The following is a 19,986-nucleotide window of genomic DNA, read 5'->3' as shown; positions in this document are numbered from 1 at the left end:
AGGCATTGCAAGGGGAAATGAAAACTGCTTTTAAAAACTCAAATTGAACATAAGAGGTACATTTTAACAGTAAGAAATTAATCATCAAAATAGCATATCCAGGGATGTGGTAAATTGTGCATTTGAAATCTTTACAATGTGATTGGATGTCTTTTCCAAAATAGAAATCATCAATCAGCGACAAGCTATTTGGGATTGATAGTGTTCACTTATCTAAAAAGGGAAGAATCAATTTATTCCACTGCAGGAACTACTGAGTGATGTTCTACAGCCTGTGTTGTGAAGAAGGTCAGACTAGATTATCAGAATGGACTCTCTGGCCTTAAAAATATATGCTTCAAAGCAGTTTCTTGGGTTAATGAATTAAACATCACAAAGATTTTACAAAGAGAAACTGAGGCATGGAGAAACTAAGGACCATGTTTTCAGATCCAGATGCCTAACCTGCCAGCAAAACTTGTGCAAAAACCTGTGAGTCTGTGCATACAAAAATAGGGATTACTGTGTACAAAAATGTATTGAACACACACATTTTGTGGGATTGACCCTTGGCACTAAGTAGTGTAAGTTGGGTCCACTCTCTGAAAGCCACATTACCACAGCAGCACATGAACATTTCCTTCGTGCCTAGATAGTCATCTAGATAGTTAAACTAGTGAGGATTGTTTAAATCTATTATATATTTAAGAGAGTGTGTGTATCTGCCTGTCCATGTGTCTGTCTGTCTGTTCAAGAACTTCTCCTAAACAGTAGGATTTGAAAAAAAAAATTATCTAGAATTCTCTAGTACCTGTGTAGGTATACAGCTTCCTCTTATCATAACTTAAGGCAAGGTAAGGGTTTGGTTGCACCAGGGAAAGGGGATGTGCCTGGAACAGGAGTGAGTCTCAGAAAACAGGAGAGAAAAGAGACAGAATCACCAGGCAGGTGAAAAGGTCAGGCTGGGAGTGCCCCCCAACCAGAACTGCCCCAGCCCTGAGCCTCCCACCACCTGTAAGGAGGGCTGAAGCCACTGTCCCCCATTCAAACAGGAACATTGCTGGCTGTTCCCCTTCTTCAGGGAGTGAAGGGAAAGTGCACAGTTTGCTGCATTCATCACTCTGGCTGCAGAGCACAGGGGACAAATGAACCTGGACTTGCCCCCACCCCAAGCTGTTGTGCTGAGAAAGACCTAGGGTAATCCTCTCTCCCCAGAGTGTGGCCGGCATACTGAACCCCTCATCCCCAAGCCCACCCTAGAGCAATGATTCAAATGAAGCATGTACATTTTCCTTTTATTTCCCCAAAACCAAAAATTAATTGAGTTAAGGACCCAAGAAACTCTGAGTAAATCTTCTATTATATTATATAGAAGAGAAATAAAATGGTTTCATGGAAGTTTTAGAGCCTAATTTTCAAATGCAAGAACAGGGAACATCTGTATTCCACATCTGGATACTTACACTTGCTTATAGGGATATAAATGCTTATTTTTTCATGCCTTGAATATCCAAATTCAGAATGTGAATACAGGAAATTGTGCTTTAAATGCATATTTCAGCTTCTAATTTGGTCATAAACTGGGTCAGGGCCTGATAGTTCTCATGCTTGTTCTTTGTATTGTCATCTTCTATGACATAGTCATGAACATGGATAAATTCTGCCACTCAGTGTCTTCAGCAGCTTCCTCAAAGGTCACTCACCAGACTTCCTGACCAACAGCTAGAGCCCCTTTAGTGCTCAGCTCTCACAAGCCCATCAGCTGCCCCTGCCCAACCTCCTTCTCCTGAGTGCTCCCAGGAGCCACAAGGCCCAGCATACAAAACCAGCTGGGAGTTTCTTGCTATTCCTTCAGTTCCACAGTCTTTTAGAGCTACAAAATACTTAAGAACAACAAAGTTGTTTTCTGTGTGGAAAAAAAAGGGGGGGTTGAGAAATTCTCATCTATAGGGAAACTCCAGCATCTTTGCCTCCACAACTTTTTTTTTTTGGTAGTGTTGGCTCACAAATTAGGGTCATGAGCATAACCAGATGTGTAAACTGTTGGTGAATCCTTTTCCTTTAAAGCCACAAACTCATTCCTTATGTCTGTTGCACTGACTAACAGCTTCCCAGGTTCAACCAACCACATCTAACAAGTTTCCTGCTGAAGAAATTCATAGCAGGAGCACCAGGATGGGCTGAGCATGAATGTTTAGAAGTACATTTGCAATACTCATTTTGTGAAGGGATGTCTGTGGGATTAAGTAGTCAGAGTTTGAACAGGTTATTGACTTTGCCTGTTGTATTCTTTCCTTTTCAGAGTCAGATGTAGTTTAGCAATTTTTGTCCACTTCTCAGATGAAAAATACTCACTTGAAAAACATGTCAGCAATCCCAAAAGGGATCCATTTGTGACAATACAGTAGCAATAGCTTTCATACATTCTTGCTGGTGCCCACAAAAGCAGAAAATTCCTTTAGTATGTGAATCTATAAGAAATGGGATAGATTATCTACAGCTTTCATCGTTTACATATTCTGAAGGAAGCCATGACTCTGAAGGTGCAGCACAGCAAAATGAAACTTCCCGTTATACTGCTTTGGTTTCAGGATGGTACCACGTCCTGCTGTGGGCATAGTACACTTGCTTTCACCATGGCCACATCTCCTTTGTAACCAGAACACCCAGACTGCCAGTAATTCAGTACAGACAGCCAGGCACATGTGCTATGGCCTTCCAGAGCATTGGCAGAATCTCACCTGGGCACAATATAGGAGTGGGATGGATTTCACTTAAGTGCTATTGTTACTTCCCTTCATTACTCTTGCTAGGACCTGGACTGTTTCCTTCCCAGTCACAAATGCTCTCCTTGGTTCACTAACAAGTGAAAGTTTTCATGGCTTTGGATGAGATGACAACTGGTAAGAAAAATGACAAGCTAGCTTGTTTCCCTATCTAAGCGTCCAATTTGGGTTTGCTTTCCGTGGGCGGCTTGCTTCACTGGTGTTCATAGCTAACAAACAATCTCATTTTGGCGCACTGTTTGTGGTTCCCCAAGGATCAGCACTGCGGAAAGAACTCCACCTACCAATGGGTACGGACAACAAACTTGAGTGATTAAACCATAAAAATATGCCAGTTGCAAAATGCAACTTAACTTTGATTCCACAAATTACAGAGATAAATACAGAGGCCGAAAAATCAAAAGCAAAAACACACTGTCCTCTTTATTTTAAAAGTCCCCAAACTCCTACCAAATTACCAGTTCCAGACATTTAAACAAACTCCCCACTTCCTTTTGCTCCTTAGTCCACATCCACAGTATGTCTGGGCACAAACGCAGACAAGAGCACTTTAAATTAAAACACATTCTGTTTCTTAAAATTCAGATATGGCTATCTTTACCTAAGTATAGCAAACACAGTCCTTTCCCAATCCCCTAAAATGCACTGGTGAGGAGGGGCCCATTCTGGTGGAGCAGGTCAGGAAGCTTCAAAGAGGTGGCATAGCTCATTAAGGTTCAAAGAGTCTGGGGCAACATCATCTCTAGCACTTTGCTCTTCTCACTAAAAGGACCATTTTGTGCTTCTCCACTCTCCCTGCCTCCATCTAACTCCCCATTATTGACTGTGCCTCCCTAAGGAAAAGGAGTTGCTAATAGATGCATTAGCTAGAATTCCTTTCTGAGTGTTCAAGTGCATGATAGATGTGCAATCTATCCGGCTCCTGCATGCTTACACTACTACAGAGAGGGGAGAAGGCTCCCAGAGCTCTCTGTCTTGACCCCATAGTGTGCCCATGCAAGACAGGGTGGGATTTTGCCTTTAAATATATGGGGAAATATGCCCAGATAGTATTTTTCTAAATAATAATAATAATCCTTTGCATTTCCATAGCATCTCTTAGCTGAGGATCTCAAAATGTCTACAAACAGTAATGAATTAATCCTCTCAGGAAAGTACAGCTGCATTTCACAGATGGGAAAACTGAGGTTAATTGACTTGCTCAAAGTTACCAAGAAGCCTGAGGCAGAACTAATAACAGAACCATCTCTCAGGTCAGACTTGTATGCTTCCCATAAGACCTTCCTTACTTTCCTCTACTGCCAGAGGTGAAGAGCTAGAAGAGTGAAGAGTCAGGGGGTAATGAATAGCACCAAGAGCTGTCGTTTTTGTGGAGACAGAGTAGCAGGATAAGGTATTTGCCTAGTAGTGCTTCCAGAGACTGCAAGGCTGTGTCTACACTGGCCACTTATTCCGGAAAATCAGCCACTTTTCCGGAATAACTTGCCAGCTGTCTACACTGGCCCCTTGAATTTCCGGAAAAGCACTGATGCTCTACTGTAAAATCATCAGTGCTTTTCCGGAAAAACTATGCTGCTCCCGTTGGGCAAAAGTCCTTTTCCGGAAAACTGTTCCGGAAAAGGGCCAGTGTAGACAGCACAGATTTCTTTTCTGCAAAAAAGCCCCGATCGCGAAAATGACGATCGGGGCTTTTTTGCAGAAAAGCGCGTCTACATTGGCATGGACGTTTTTCCAGAAAAAGTGCTTTTCTGGAAAAGCATCCTGCCAATGTAGACACGCTTTTTCCGGAAATACTTATAACGGAAAACTGTTCCGTTTTAAGCATTTCCGGAAAAGGGTGCCAGTGTAGACGTAGCCCAAGACTAAAGCCTTACTGCCACACAATGCCCTGATTGCTGCATATACTATCTTAATCCAAGCACTGAAGTCAGGGACATTATATCATAATTTAGGTCTAATATATCAGCTAGTATCAGCTTGTATACGGTCAACTATGTCTTGTATCATTTTATTGACAACATAACTCACTAGTTATTAAAAGATTAGCAGCATACAGTTGGACCTTCCTATTCTCACCTACATTTCCTATGATTGTCCTTTATGCTAATTTTAGTCCTGTAAAACAATGGGAGGAAAAATATGCCTCGCAGAGCATTATATATTGGGCATAACGGTAGGCCATTGGAACCTTTTGCTTCTGAGTCACTTAGCTTCTGGAATCCCCTCATGATTTGCATTTCCTCATCCTGTACCTGGCTATACCAGCTTTTAACTTTCCTAACATTTTAATGTTTGCTATGCTACTGTTATGCAGAGGAGTTGGAAAAAGCTTCATTGAGGTTGGTGCGCATAAAAGCTGCTCTTCAGTAGGAAGAATATAAGAAAGAAACAAGCCCCTTTATGGAACCAGATAGCTGAAACAATAGGAGTCACCCCACAAAGCACTGGCACATGGTGAGGCTTGAGTAGAAGCTGGAACTTGTGGCCCACAGGGTTTCCCTGGAAATTGATACAACAAATACTGGGGTTCTGTATGCCTGTTTTTGTGAGAGAAGCAGTAGCACACACAAAAGAACACAGAGAAGGAATGAAAAAGCCCTAGAGTCAGCCAGAGAATATCTACTTGAATGCCCCTGAGGAAAAAAGCCAAGAGAGAGCTTTTGGGTTAAGTTTTGGCTGAAAGTGTCTTGGAATTATAATCACAAAAACTCTCTCCAGCTGTTTTGTTTCTTCTGTGTTTGGGGAAACAGAATTTGAGGACCAATCTCTGTAAATAAATAGGATTGCACCCAAGAAATATGTGATTCCATCAGTTTACTCTAATGCTAGATCCTCAAAACTGGCTAACCACTTAGTTAAAAAAGGGTCCACAATATTTTTGTTGATGTCTAACTAATTTAGTCTGATTAACCCATTAACATTATTTGATTAGCTGTCTTGCCACAATTTATTGGCCAGAATTTTCATTTAATCCAAGACTCTATTACTTAGTCAAAATGTAGGCCTTGACTGCACACAGAAGTTGCATCCCTTTCTGTATACATAAAGCCCTAAAAATCTGCAGATACCCATGTTCATTTGTCTCTGTCAGCAAAAAAGAGTAAGTTCAAGGCAGCTTTATATCAATATAACTGTGTCCACACCAAGGGTTATACTGGTATAGCTATTCTGAGGTAAATGAAAATCAGCCTTTTAGCTTACTGTCACATTCCACACACCCCACTGGCTGGTGAGCATACCCCATAATAATAACTCTCAATGTTGGAGAAAGAATCCCAGCAGACTCCAGTGCCATAAGCTACTGGTTGGAGCAAGTTCAACACACCATTGCAAAGCACCAGTGCTTTCATTAATCAGAGAACATACAGGTAGCCAGATTTTTGGCAGCATTAAGAGAAACATGAACAAAACATTGAAATGGAATGATTGCCTTGCTCATTCTTTCTGGCACCCATCCCAACAAGCATTTCCCTGTTACACTTTATGCTCTGGTATGGAAAATCCCCGTTTCCCTCCAAACCCAACCTTCTTCCTTTTCCTCCCTTCAGACTTCTCTAACCAGTCACATCCTCTGCTGCCACTGCAAATGGCTACTCTCCCACCACTTGTTTCTGGACGGATAGCATTATGGCCATGGAATTGTTGATTTTTGGTGCTCCATATAGTTATTGGTGCTCCGTACAGTTATACCATCCACAGACAGTGGATGACAGGTCCTCATCTTTCCTGGATTTCATATGATCAGCCACTGTGGTTCAGATATGTCCTGTCCTTACCATGAGCCAGCCCTCTGTCTAGACCATGTGTTTTATGTCTGTCTCTTTCAAGATATACAGAAAGAGTTCAACAACAGGGTTAGGGGAGATTCCCTGAGTTTCTCCTCATGTTGAGGAGAGAAACTTGATCCCTCAGTCCTCAAAGTTTTTTCTCCCCTAGACCAGTGTTTCTGAAAGCGTTCCACGGAATCACTCTCAGAAACACATTACCTGGCCGTCCCGTTTGTTTATTCGCCAGCGACACGGCCACGGAGCCTCGCGGCTCCCATTGGGTCCATTTTGTCCTTTGCAGCTAAAGGGAGCTGCGGGAAGTGGTGGCCAGGCCCACGCTGCTTCCCGTGGCTCCCCTTGGCTGCAAAGGACTAAATGGACCCAATGGGAGCTGCAAGGCTCCATGGCCGTGGTGCCAGTAAATAAACAAACTGGGGCATCCAGTTAATGTGTTTCTGAGAGTGATTCCATGGAACACTTTCTGAAACACTGCCCTGGGCTCTGCCTTTGGCATCCTCTAGTGGTTGGTAGGGGAATCCAGGACCACCCTCTCCACTGGGTTCCAATCTGTGGCCCTGTCCCCTAATGTGATATATGGCTGCCTCCTTCGCTCTCTTTCTGCCTGTCCCCTCTTTCCCAACAGAAGACATTACATAACTGTAAATCAAAGAATTGATTCTCTGGAGGTCTGAGACTCACAAGGCTCTTCATTGCTATAGACAAGATAGCAGGTGCTCCTCCTCCAAGTCATGTGTGCATTGCACCTTCCTTACAGGTGCAGGTTTGTTTGCCTCATTACAGATACCTTTTTGTGACATCTCCAGTAGCTTCCCATTGCCTGTTTTGTCAACCTAAGGCTACCCCTTAATATTCCTCTGAATAGGATTGTTCAAGAGCAAAAACACAACACCAAACACTTCCACTGAGGCTGTGTCTAGACTACACAGTTCTATCAAAAAAATATGCAAATTGCAAACTTTTTAGAATTCTTTTTTCAGAAGAGACTTTTCTAACATTTGGTCAAACGTCTGAAAAAAAACCTTTTTCAGAACATCCTTCTTTACAGGGATGCCAAAACAAAATATGGAAAAGCAGAGGCGTTCCTTGGACACGGCTGAGTTTTTCCGGGATACCAGATGTATAGCCTGAATGTGAAACTTGATAGGAGGAAGAGGCCTTTATCGCATATACAGATGAGTTAAAAGAAACCTTGACTAAATCCCATCCAGCTGTGTTAGTAGAACATCTTCTCACATTAGATCTGTTGTTATGCTGACATCATTAAAGTTTACAAATGGATAAGGTTTAGAATCTTTCATCCTAAAGGACTGCAGCACATTTTAGAAGCTGTTGTATATACACAGGCAGGAGCAGAGCTACATGGACAACTGGAATGTGAAGCCTGAATAATAAATGTTCTGTATGGCCAGCACTGTTGGCCTCTCCAGGGAACTGGAATATTGCCCACAGAATGTTTATATAAGCCTATTTCACCATTCTCTTGGAATTCCAGCACTTAACCCAGACACTTGCATCCCATTCTGCCACAAGTCACAGGACTCCCCTGGTTCCTGTAATGCTTTCAGTGATCTCTGCACCAATTGGATGCTTTCTTAGGCTGAGTACCCACTGTTCTTCCTACTCTCCAGTTCTCAAGGACTATCAAGTTGCTACTTGCCAATCAACTCCCTTTAAGAGAAGTGCCTGTGTGCACACTGTTTCTTAGCTGCTCCCTCCAGCTCATTTTGGGAGGAGGCTAGGGGCCTCCTCTCTCTTCCCATCTGGCAGTAGCATGAACAGGAAACAATGGCTTCCACTGACAATATCCCAGGGCCCTTCTATAAACCCTTGTCAGGTAAGTAGTTGATCAAACTGTCTGCTCATCTGTATTTGCACAGAATCCTGGACAACTATGCCCTGATCCACAGTGGTGTCTTAGGGATTTAAATCCTAAATAATGATAAGTCACTGAGTGGCTATACATTTTGGATATTTTTTTCTGTAGTTATCCCCGTCTAGATGCTGTGTCTACACTGTAGGGCTTAACTCGAAATAAGCTATGCAAATTGAGCTACTTCAATTGCGTATCTTATTTTGAAATAGCTTATTTCAAAATGGGGAGCATCTATAACACTTATTTTGAAATAGAACTCTCTTCCTCTGACTTCTCTTTTTCCTCATACAATGAAGGTTACAGGAGTCAGAGTAAGAAGTCCTCCAGCTTGACAGTATTTTGATACTATTTCAAAATAACTGCCTGCCGTGTAGACATAGACTAAGTTATTTTGGAATAGTGCTAGTTATTCTGAAATAGTGTTGCAGTGTAGACGTGACCTGAGGGACGAAAATATTAAATTATGACTAGGTCAACATTTTTTTTCATCTAAGTGTTATTTGCAACAAAAACTGGCTTTTTCACAAAAGAAAAACAAATTTTCCATGGAAATATTTCATGTTGGTTGAATTTTTTTGCCAAAACCCCTGAAATTTTGTGACACAAACCTGGAAAATGGTACCGAAACCAGTGTTTCTCATTAAAAAAAGTTTAAAAAATAAAGACAATTTTAAAATTTCCTATGAAGAATTAACTGGTTTTGATCAGCTCCAATTAAGACCATGGACAATGAGTCACTGTCTGACAAATCAAAGAGTCCCAGACAATTCTTCACACCTGAACCCTGGTCAACACTACAAACTTATGTTGGTATGTGAAAAATCCCGAACAACACAATTATGACCCAACTTCTGGTGTGAACAGTGCTATGTCAACAGGAAGGCTTCTCTGTCAACATAGCTATTGCCTCCAGTGAGGTGGAGTACCTACTCTGATGTGCAAGTTTTCCCACTGATATAAGTAGCCTCTTCATTAAGTACTATAACAGCACAGCTGCTTGCACCAGTGCCTCTGTGCAACCGCAGTGCCGTAAGGGTGTGTCTAGATTACAGGGCTTTGTCGACAAAACTATACCTGCATCTACACTACCGCCAAGTTCTGTTGACATAACGTCGACAGAACTCGGCAGTTTTGTCGACGGCAGTAAACCTCATTCTACGAGGAATAACGCCTTTTGTCGACAGAGTTCTGTCAACAGAAGCCGTTATTGCATCTACACTATCCTTTGCGGCTAGCTTTATCGACAGAACTGGATGTAGTCTAGAAGCTCTTTTTCAACAGAAGCCTGTAGTCTAGACATACCAAAAGAGTCAGACAATTCCTGCACTTCAGGCATTCCCATGCACATGAACTGGCAGACACTAGGGACATTTCTCACTTTATTCCAATGTTTGATTCCCTTTCACTCCCCTTCCATTTCAAAATGCAAATTGCAGCTAGGGAGCAGCTGCCTGAGGAGCAACACAATACATCACATTGTGCTATGCCGAAATTGCTATGAAACCAACTGAGGCAATAGCAGAAATTTCTGTGATACTATCTGAGGCAGAAAAAAACAAGCCAGTCAAATGGCCTGAGAAGAGAATGCAAAATGAACATTCTGAGTTAATTGAGCAGGCAGGGAAATATTTTGTGTGTGTAAGGTAAAAATAACAAACTAACAAAAAATGGAATCTGCATCCAATGATCCTTCTGCAAAACACACAAAAATGTGATATTCTAACATTCTCATTTTCCTAACGAACCTGACAAGAGACCATATCTTAGAAAAGGGTCAGATATGAAGCTGCTTCTCTTCCTTAAATCTCTCTTATGCCTCCTGCAAATGACAAGAAGCATGTCTCCTTCCTGTAAAAATAAAAACTAAAATGTGCTTCTTGTCAACAAATAATATCAGAGCTTGCATTAATTTGCTTTGCTTTCTACTAAGACACAAGAGTTCAAACAAGCTATGACCTCCTGTGATAGCTAATAACTTGGCTCAGTCTAAAACTTGAAAACTAGGAATAAACAAACCAGAGCTCTAACTGGAAATTCAGCATGACCCTTCCCAGCAGTTATTAACCTCTAGAATGCTGCACTTTCTGTGTGAAGACTCACATTTGAACTCATGAAACAGCATGTTTTGACAATGCTCGGTAAAACATGAAGCACAGTATAAGTGCTTATTTTGTACTGTAAGTGTTCTTGATTACATAGCTTATTGGTGTGTAGCCCAAAGACATGGTCATTCTATTTTCTGTGTACTGCATTTCTAAATATATAGGTGTCTCACTGCCACTGCCAGAGGTGATTGCCATACGTGTGTTATTTTAGCTATAGACGGTACAGGGAGTCACACGTGCTCTCTCTTATAGTGAGTTTATTAGTTTATTTTAATTGAACCAAGAAAGTACGTGTCATCTTGGCTGAAAAAATATATCTCTCTGCTCTTTGTGTACAGGAAAACAGAACCCTGCTACATGTTATTAAATGAAATCTGGTATTATCTGCTTAATGGACATAATGCACCACTCCAAAACTTATATGCTCTTTTTACTAATATGAAATACAGGTTGAACTTCTCTAGTCTGGCAACATCTGTGGTTTGGCATGATTTTAGTTAGCTGGCTTTTCACTTATGGGTGTGGCCAAGTTTCCTGCGGTTCCATAATGTTTGTTTATAACTACCAGTTCTGGCTCTCAGTGTTCTGTGCTGTTACTTAGCCCTAAATGTCTTTTCAGAGCCCAGTAAGCAGTGGAAGCGTTGGTAATGCTGCTAGGCAATATTGACCTCCCATGGTCCAGTAAATGCTCTGATTTGGCACTGGTCAGGCCCAGAGGGTACCAGATTAGAGAAGTTCAACCTATATATCAAAATCTGGCAATAGTGACATGCTATAACTATCAGCTCTGAAAGTGTTGATGATTGACATTTGAGTTACACTGAACATTTGAACTCAGTCGATCAAATGTCCACACAAAGCTAACACAAAATAGGTGGGTGTACAAAATGACCAAAGCACATTCATTACAAAATCAGAAATTCACATTTTTAGCAATATTCTCCAGCTCTGACTGCACAGCAGCAAGCAAACTCTAGAGTGTGCAGCCTCACCAAGTTTCAGAGCTGAGGTCATATCCAGTGAGATTGTCTACACTACAACTTCTGTCCCTTGTAGGTGAGCCCGGTGGACCCAGGCAGGCTCTGAGACGACCTGTCACAGGGTTTTGTTTGGTTTTGGTTTTATAGTGTAGCTTTACCCACATATTTGTAACCAGTTCAACATCCTCCTAGCATACTATTACTTCTTAAATCTTTCAACTTTAAAATTGATTTCATGTGTAGGCTGATAATATAGGGTTTGACCTTGCAAACCCTTTAATCAAGAGAGGGATCCCCCTGATTTTAATGAAACCACATATGTGAATTCAGATTGCTCAGATAAAGTTTTGCAGGATTAGCCCCTGTGCAACAAGCCACACCAACCTGTGTCTCCTCCAGCTTCTGGCTCCAACCCACCCAAGTAATAATATCTAGACATACGCACACAATCGGGCCTTGTATACATTAATGATTTAACCTTTACAACACCCTGCTCCCTTTCCCTTCCCAGATGTCAAATCCCTCTCTACATGCCTCATAAGCCTGGGACCCCTTTACACTGATGAGGACCTTGCAAATAAATAACAAAACAGCTGTGACCTAATGAGTCACAGATTATACCAACAGGATTTCACAGATCCTTCACTTGTACCATGACTTGATCCAGTCACTAATTGATTCTTAAAGCTTCTTGCTTTTAAACAGACATTCTTAAAATGATAGTTATGCTGGTGTAACCCACACACCTACTTCTGTGGTGTACTGTCCCATGTAGGGGCATAGAGACCTGTGAGGGAGTAAGAAGAGGGTCTAGCAGTGTAGGGGCTAAACAAGGCCTTTTTGCCCAATTAGTCCCACCTCGTTTTACCTGCAGCCAATGCCAGACCTAGAGGGAGAATAAAAGGAGGGAACCTGGCTCAGTTCAGGGCTGACCAGCAACGAGGCAGGAGCTGGTTCTGCCTAGGGTAGCCAGATGGCTGAAACAAAAATACCGAACACCCTTCCCCCCCCACCAAAAAAAAAACCACCGGGAAAAAAATTTGTTGCAGGAAAAAGGTGGGGGGGAAACAAAGTTGTGGAGCAAAAAGAAAAAAAAAAAAGAAAAGAAAACAAGAACCTGGATCACTGCTAGGGGTTACCAGGTAGTCATTAAAAAAAAACAAAAAACAAAAAACAAAAAACGGACACACTTCATGGGGAGGGGGGGAGACCAGCCAGGAAGGGAGCAGTGCTGGCCAGGAGGAGGGGATCTGGAAACAGCTAATGAGGGGGGAGGGCAACAGGGCCTACGGGAAGCAGGGCTGACTGCAGGATATTGGGGGAAGGAGGGACCGGCCATGAGGGGGCGGGGCTGGCCGAGAGTAAAGGGGGGAGGGAAGCACAGCTGGGGGGGATCGGGGACCGCGAGGGTGGCTGGGAGGAAGGGGGGGTGGGAAGCAGAGCTGGTGGGGGGGGGGGGGGGGTGCAGCGGCGCTGGCCAGGGGAGATGAGGAAGAGGAATGGGCCGGCGGGAAGCAGAGCTGGGGGGCGTGTAGGGGGGCTGTCCAGGGAAGATCAGGAGGAGAAGTGGGGGAGAACTGGTCGGTCGGGAAGGGGGAGTGAGCAAATCGGCTGGCGGGGAGTGGGACTGACCTGGGCACTTGCTGCCTGTCCCGCGCAGGCTCCCGGCGAGGCACAAGCAAGGAGGAGGCTTCCCCTCCTCCTCACACTCAACAAATTGAAAGCTCCTGGCAGCAATCATGGCCCCACCTCCCAGATGGGACTTCCAGCCACTCCCCCTGGCTATGCCAGGTTTCTGTCCAGTGCGCAGCCGGAAAAATCAGAAAATACTGGACATTGCACATGTCCTGTATTTTCTGATTTTTTTTACCGGACAGAGCGCGCAAATACCGGACTGTCCGGTACAATACTGGACACCTAGCACTAGTACTGCCATCCGCAGGACCTGAACCAGAGCTGTCGGCTGAGTTGGCCGCTGGAGGACGTAAGCCTCCAACCCCTTCCCTCCCACCAGGTGCAAAGGGGGAGATCCAGAGGAGAAACTCCCTCCCCCCCAGGAGGGGGAAATTGGACTCTTGGGGGCCACACCCCAAACTGAAGGAGAAGACTTTGCCAAGTGGCCGGAAATCCTACACTAACCTAACTGCCTGGGAACCCCGTTGCTTGGGGGACCCAGCTACAAGACACTACAGAGAGAATAAGGAGTCTGCTCTATAGCCTTCACTAACAGCTCATGCAGTAGAGAATCATGCACTAATATTCAGAGGTCACAGGTTCAGGTTCTGTCTGTCAGCATTACACTGGTTCAAGTTTTGTGTTGATAATCTGTCTTACTGGTATCAGACTTCTTTCTTAGAAAGCAAATTGCCTGTTTCAGTGTAAACTCTACTGCAGGCTACAATAGGACAGATCATTTCTACACACGCTGTATTTCTTTTCCATGTTTTCCATTCTCTTCATCTTATATAAACCTTATGTATATTTTCATGTACAGCATTATTCCAGTTATCTGAGAACCCTAGTCATCCAAACCATGGGACTATAGGGGAAACACCCTAAGTTGATTAATCAGCATTTCTGTTCTTTTGAATGCCCAGTATCTGAAAGTTTTGGATGAAATGCATGCCATGCAGATAAACAGAAGAGTATAGTATGTGTGTCAGCTAAGCATTTCCTTGTCTTAGTTTCTTCACATAAAGTTAATCGTGTTCTTCTAGATTGCAATACTTTCCCCCGCCCCCCTCTTTAAATAGCAGCTCTCTTCCCATCAGCTTCAATGACTTCCAGATTAAAAATGAGGAAAAAAATATTGAAATTCAGCTTTAAAATATTCGGTAATAAATTATTCTTTTATTACACAGAACCATTAGGGTGTCTCTAAGGTATTGCAAATAAAATAATTTATGGTAAATGAGATTATTATTGCTGGGAAAAGGACCACTTAATGCCAGTTTTTGATGGGCAAAACCAAAGCAGAACAAGTCAACGGGGGTACTCAGAACTATATAAAGCAAATACTTAAAAGCTTTACGGATACAAGGTAGAAAATTGAAAATATATGCTGAGAATGCGCCGTTCAATATTTTGAAGAGACTGGGAACTCAATGTATTTATTCTTATCTCAGGAAGATAGCTTGTCCAGAAGATGAAGATAATAGGTCTGATTCATGGCTATTACTTCAGATTTATGCAGTGCTACAGAGAAAAGTTATGCCAGTGTGAAAGTGTAATAGCACAGTGCTGAGTCAGGCACAGATATGAAGTATCTGAAACAAAAATGTTCAGTGCTAGGAGCATTTGAATTCCTACCTAGAAACACAGTCCACGAGTCATCTCTGGTGTAATAACACTATACTAAATAGTCACACTAGGGGAAATTTTGGCCCAGTTTATCAATAATATATCACAGCCTTACTTTGCAAAAAATTGTGTTACAAAAAAACGAGATACCAAGCCCAGTTATACTGCTGCATTAACAACACATTGTTAAAACAATTCGGAAAGTAATTCAGGAAATACAAAACAAAAGGGCTTACTATTTATGGGAGCTTGTTTACTATCATTTGTGTTTTCAAAGTAAAGCTGTCACTTATTTACTTTCCATATATCTAGTTTTCATTTACTTCCCACTACGATTCCTTGATCAAGGAGAATGGCAATGGGAGTATCTTAAAAACAGGCATGCTCTTCCATCAGCCCAGACAGAAAGAACTAAATCCTATAAGATGAACAGTACGCTCAGGCCTCACCTCAGAATTTGGCCTTTAGAGCCTTAATACACTCAGCCTACATTGATATGGCTCTGCTGTATGTCAAAATTCTAAACTTGTACTAAATTAATCTGTTTTCTAAATCACAGGGTTAGCTAATCCTCAGATTATCGCTGAGAAAATCTATCACCTAAATAACGATCTGATTGCTCTCAACTGGAACTGTGGAACATTTTGAAAATCAGGCCTCTTAATTATATGCCTAAATACAGTTTTCAATACTTAACTTGAGATGCTCATGTTTGAAGTTTTAGAGCTAAGGCTACATCCTCACAAGGTACTGAGGTGCCAAACTCCCACTGAAATTGGTGGGAGCTAGGCAGCTAAATACTTTAAGATTTAGGGGTCTATATGGCTTGTCCAAGGTCACACAAGCCACAGGCAGAAACAGAATTAGTGCCCATCTCCAATCCTTGAATTGGTGCATGTGTTCAGGAACACCAAGATGGACCCTTTTTCTATGGTCCGATCCCGATTGCTACTGAGACAAAATTGGATGGGGTTTTGGACAGGGAATCACTAGCCCATAACATGGTATAAATGATTAAGTGGACAAGCAGGAAGTTATTGATAAATTAAAAAGAAACAGATTTATTCTGAAGACTTCTCACTTGGCTTCCCTGATAATGTGTTTTCAGGTAAAGAGCTCGGGTAAGAGCACTGGGAACACCCATCCTATTAATAAACAATGAGGAACTGCTGGCTGTTGATTATACAGTGGAGAAGCAAATCAAACTGCAGCTAAAGAAAAAACACATACCACTTAATCGAGAAACAACAAGCAAAACATGATCTGACAGGCTGAACACTAGAAACAAATTACCGTTCTGGCTCAGGTGAACAAACTAAGGGCCCAATCCTGCTGGCAATGGCATCAGGAGGAATTTTGCAATTGACTTCAATGAGAGCGGGTGTTGAGGGTGCAAGGAAAGTACAGCAAGTATTTTGCACATCATGTACATCTATGCCAGCTCAATAATTTTGCCTAAACTTTACTCAGCAGAAAAAATGTTACTGCAGTGGGTGTCCAAAATGTGACTCATGCAGTAATTATTAAAGATACAAAGGAAGTAGACTGGGCTCGACAAAAGCAGAACATTGTAAGCATGCGCACCCTGACAACTATGTTTTGTGTTGAGTGTCCGGAGATTGAGCTGCATGACCCTCATTAATTGGCAGGAAATTCCTATGCCTCCCATAAATGATGCACCCTAAAAAGAACAGGTTTATATGTATATGAATAAGAGATCAAGGGAAGAGAAAAAATAAAGAATTCACTTGGCTTGTAGGCTCTGACATAATCTCTCAGTTTACTCCTCAGATTTTTCTACAGCCTATATAATATGATTGTCCATGAACTGATATGCATGTTAATAAGCACCATTCACAGCACAGCAGAACAATATGCTCAGTGTATGCTGAACTGGGAAGTGAGGCAGAAATATTTCCACTGTTGGCCCCTTTATGCTGCATATTGGAGTCATCTTTGTCATTTTCCCCACACCCTCAACCTTATGAGCTTTTAGGTTCAGCTCCCCTGCCTGCTATGAATGCTCAGCTGAATACTTTTGGCAAAGCAGACCACTGAGAGTCTTTGTTTAACTCCCGAACCTGCTAGAACTTAAGCATTGCTTGGTGACACAGTGTCACTGGAAACAAAAAACATCGTAGGGTCAGTTTCTTCTGCAGCAACAAGTGGATTCACGGAGTATTGTTAAGCCCCCAGACAGGATTGTGAATTTAGTGAAAGGACTTTTAGAGAAAGATTTCTGGGGATAATATAGTTACTCATCACCAATGTTCATTGTTTTCCTGACATCGTTTATCTTCTCATAATCGTGACTGTCATTCTGAAAGTCTCCTCCATTGTTCCTGTGAGTGAGGTACCACAGTGATGATAAGAACAACAAAACACTATTTTAGCAAATATGCCAACTCGCCAGAGCTTTCAGCAAATGTCTGCTCACATTTTTGAGTGAGTTCAGTCTCTGTCAGGACTTGGACATGGGCAGTTTGACCTAATGCTTAGAGTTAGATAAGAGCTGGGAGCCAGTACCACAGACAAAGCTGGCATCGGGAACTAGGAATGAAGCCAAGGGCCAGAGCCAGGAGTCAATAACCAGAGCCAAGGCAAGGGGGCAGGGCTGGAGCGGACTGAAACAAGACCAGAAGAGGGAAGGAGCAAGGTTAGGTACAAGGCAGTCACAGAAGCAATCACACTTGCAAGCCTAAGCATTGAGCAGCCAGTACTCTGCTGCTGCTGAGCTTAAATGAAGACCCTGTTGTCTCCTTTTAAGACAATGGTGGGGCTTGCCAGTCAGATGATTCTGCTGCAGGCCCATTGGGCTTATTAACCTGCCTAAAGGCAGACCTGGCTAACCCCAGGCCTTGCTGAGAGAACTGAAGCCCATGGTTCCTGATGCCTTTTGTGTTCTTGGTCTGCAAAGAGTTGAGGGATCAACTTTTATTAGCATAAATGTGTGTAGAAGTGTGTAAATTCTAAGCTCTTACTATGAAATGCTCAAAGTATGCAAATTGCTTTCTTGTAAGCATTCCTGGCAGAAATCTTGATTCTAAGAGTTATGCTCATCCAGTCAAGGGACAGAAACAATATCATGTAACTAAGGAATGTCATAGGAACAGGTTAGGATAGCAGAAAAGTGGCAAAGTTATTAGGATGCTCTCCTTCAGCATTTAATTTTTATTTATTTAACAAATATGAGTCAAGAGCAAACAATCTTGCTTTTTCTCAAAGAAATTTTAACAAGGAGAGGTTAAAGCGACTGGGACTTTTCAGTTTAGAAAAGAGGAGACTGAGGGGGGAATATAATAGAGGTATAGAAAATCATGAGTGGTGTGGAGAGGGAGATAAAGAACAGTTATTTTTTAGTTCCCATAATAGAAGAACTAGAGGACACCAAATGAAATGAATGGGTAGCAGGTTTAAAACTAATAAAAGAAAGTTCTTCTTCACACAGTGTGTAGTCAACCTGTGGAACTCCTTGCCAGAGGAGGCTGTGAAGGCTAGGACTATAAAAGAATTTAAAGAGAAGCTAGATAATTTCATGGAGGCTAGGTCCATAAAAGGCTATTAGTCAGGGGATAGAATTGGTGTCCCTGGCCTCTGTTTGTCAGAGGCTGGAGAGGGATGGCATGAGACAAATCACTTGATCATTGTCTTCGGTCCACCCTCTCTGGGGCACTTAGGGTGTGTCTAGACTACATGCCTCCTTCGACGGAGGCATGTAGATTAGCCAGATCGGAAGAGGGAAATGAAGCCGCGATTAAAATAATCGCGGCTTCATTTAAATTTAAATGGCTGCCCCGATCTGCCGATCAGCTGTTTGTCGGCAGATCGGGGGAGTCTGGACGCGATGCGCCGACAAAGAAGCCTTTCTTCATCGGCACAGGTAAACCTGGTTTCACGAGGCTTACCTGTGCCGATGAAGAAAGGCTTCTTTGTCGGCGCATCGCGTCCAGACTCCCCCGATCTGCCGACAAACAGCTGATCGGCAGATCGGGGCAGCCATTTAAATTTAAATGAAGCCGCGATTATTTTAATCGCGGCTTCATTTCCCTCTTCCGATCTGGCTAATCTACATGCCTCCGTCGAAGGAGGCATGTAGTCTAGACACACCCCTAGTGCTGGCCACTGTTGGCAGACAGGATGCTGGGCTAGATGGACCTTTGGTCTGACCCAGTACGGCTGTTCTTATGTTCTTATGTAAGGTGGTAATTAAAGAGAGAAAGACTTAACAAAAAATGGACAATTTAAGCAGATATATGCTAGCGATTTGAAAATAACACTGATATAGGCCTTTAAAATGTAAAAATATCTCATCATATCAAATTGGGCCAAATTGCCCTAGTGTACATCAAGGCTTACTCTTTTGAACAGCAGGAATGGGGGCATACCTCCTATTGTAAACAAGACAAATTACACCAACTTAGTATCTGAACTTGATCCATGACCCAATTAACTTTGCAGCTGCAGAAAATAGTCTTTGATATAAACTATTCAGACCTATTTTAACCCACAGAGGGAGAAGAATCTCTAACATTTAGGAAAACCCAAACTGCTCACCAGGTAACGCACTGTAATGTGTTCAGCACCCTTAATACCACAGAAGTCATTAAGACACTTCAGGCTAGATCCACAGAGGGGGCTTAAAGTTAGGCCTGGTCAGTCTTGCTGAGTTTAAACACCCTGCTGGCTGTAGAATTCATAGGTTATAGGGATGCGCCAATCTTCACCTGAGATTCTCAGCCAGGAAAACTGCTGAAATTAAGTACTGATGCAAGGTCAGCCTTTTCTTGCAAAAAAAAAAAAAAAAAAAGTGATATGATGCCTCCATGTGTAACCCAGTGGTTAGGAGACTCCCCTGGATGTGAAGGAGTCAGGTTCAAGCTCCAATTAGTATTTACATCTTTCATCATCTCCTGTTGAAGCTGTTCCACTTTTTATGAAAGATCCATAGCATAGTTTTAGGGCAATCAGCTGGAGGCAGGAAAGCTAGTTTCAAGCCTGGAAGAGTGTCAAACTACTGGGCTCCAGGACATAAAGGAACCACCTTGATGTGTTTAGTACGGGGTCTGATCTAGTAGGTGTGCACAAAGGTAACGGCTGAGCATGATGGTGTTCTATGAGCTAGATAGATGAGGGAATGTTTAGTTCGTGAATTCCAGGAGGCCTTGGCATTAGGAC

This window comes from Pelodiscus sinensis, chromosome 6 (assembly GCF_049634645.1).
Source record: "Pelodiscus sinensis isolate JC-2024 chromosome 6, ASM4963464v1, whole genome shotgun sequence".
NCBI lineage: Eukaryota > Metazoa > Chordata > Testudines > Trionychidae > Pelodiscus > Pelodiscus sinensis.
This window is presented reverse-complemented; position numbering follows the sequence as displayed.